Here is a 1,891-nt window from a genome sequence, read left to right on the forward strand (position 1 = left end):
GTTTGTGATAAGATTTTTAATGAAGATTTTTTAACTATAATAATTCACATGCGTCCAAACTGTTAAATGAAACTAATAAACAAAGATAGATAAAAGCCGTATTAAACATATTAAACTCAAGAAGTAATACTAAAATAAAAAATAAATAAATAAAAAGTTTTGATATATTTATGGTAGGAAATTTACAAAATATCTTAATGGAACATGATCTTTACTTAATATCCAATGATTTTTGGCATATTACAAAAATAGATCATTTTGACCCATAAAATGTATTGTTGGCTATTGCTACATGCTGTTTATGACTGGTTTTGTGGTCAAGGGTCACATTTGATAGAGTTCAGAGTAAAGTCTACCTTTTTTGCAGTTATGCCAGGTATTTCAAACAGCAAAAACAATGTATTTCTATGCATTAAAACCATGCTGTTTTTTTTCTCCAGTTTGTGATTAGCTAAAGGCAATATTAAGAGCTCCACTTTCATTTTGCCAAGAAACGTAAAATACACATTTTCTTTTAATAGAAAGACATTTGATTATTGTTGCATTTGATTATTTTTGCCTGAAAGTTTAATAAGTTGTTTGGTATGCCAGCCATGTTGAATAGAAAACAACTTACAGTATTTCTATGCGAATAGGCAAGTCTTCCCCTCAAGCAGTCGGCACGGTTACAGACATGTTAGAGAGCGCCATCTACTGGTAAGTCATGCTGTTTTATTTTTTTAAGTTTCTTTGTTTGTTTTAATGTATTTTTATGTTTCGGTAGATGGTTTGGCCTCTGTATTGTTTTTTGATAAGATTTTAATGAAGAAGAGATTTTTTTTAACTATAATAATTCAGATGCGTCCAAACTGTTAAATGAAACTCATAAACAAAGATAGATAAAAGCCGTATTAAACGCCAAAACCTCAAGAAGTAATACTAAAAAAAAAACAGAAATGCATGAAACTAGCTGACAATGAGTAATGCAATTTGAGGACTATTATAATATTGATTAACTGGAAATAATATCACTTTAATAGCACGTTAAACATCACTCTCTTACTTGATCTGGACAAACTGTGCATCAGTAGAAAGATTAAAGACTATAGCTTTGATATTTGACCACTGTTTTAATGAAGCATTGTTGCAGTGACAGTGATTTAGTAATTTATGTCCAGAGTGCCAAATAATAATAGTAGGCGTCATCTTTAGAAAGAAATATCACCACGCCATTCATATTCATCTCATCTGCAGCGCTTTTATTGGTGGTCCACATAGATTCACTGAACAACATCAACAGGCTTAAGTCCAAATATGCATATACATGAGAGAATAGATATATTTACTCATTTAACTTCCTATATTTCTTCAGACGGAATCCAATCATTCTTTAAATTTTTCTTTTACCAACTGATTTACACATTGATCTGATGATAGTTAGTAGCTTGCTCCCCATGTGCTTTCTGGTTGTTGTGTGTTTGAGCTTAAAATTTGGGGTATTTTGCATAACAATATTGAGTGTGTTACATCTGAACTGCTAATTTTGTGCAGCATGATAATAAAGGCTTTAAATGGCATATTTTTACAACAGTGAACGACCACATTCCACAGGAGATCACAAAGGAAAAGATTAGAAACACTTTGGTTTAAAATTGAGGTTTTGAGTAAAAGGGTACTAATAATCTCATAAATTGTCTTATGTAGCTTGATGCGAATTTTAAGCTCTACTGCAGCTGCAAGAGACAGGTGCCGTTCTTCTTCATGATTCATTTTGTCATATCATAATCCAACGTGGAGTCGGTAGAGAAAATGTTTTCTGGTGTGTTATTGTTTTTTAGAAAAGACTTTAGATAATAGGCTGGTGTCTAAGGTGTGTTGTGTGTGCGTGTGGGAATTGAAGTGAGTGGAAAAC

Source organism: Cyprinus carpio, chromosome B22 (assembly GCF_018340385.1).
Source record: "Cyprinus carpio isolate SPL01 chromosome B22, ASM1834038v1, whole genome shotgun sequence".
NCBI classification, from domain to species: Eukaryota; Metazoa; Chordata; class Actinopteri; order Cypriniformes; family Cyprinidae; genus Cyprinus; species Cyprinus carpio.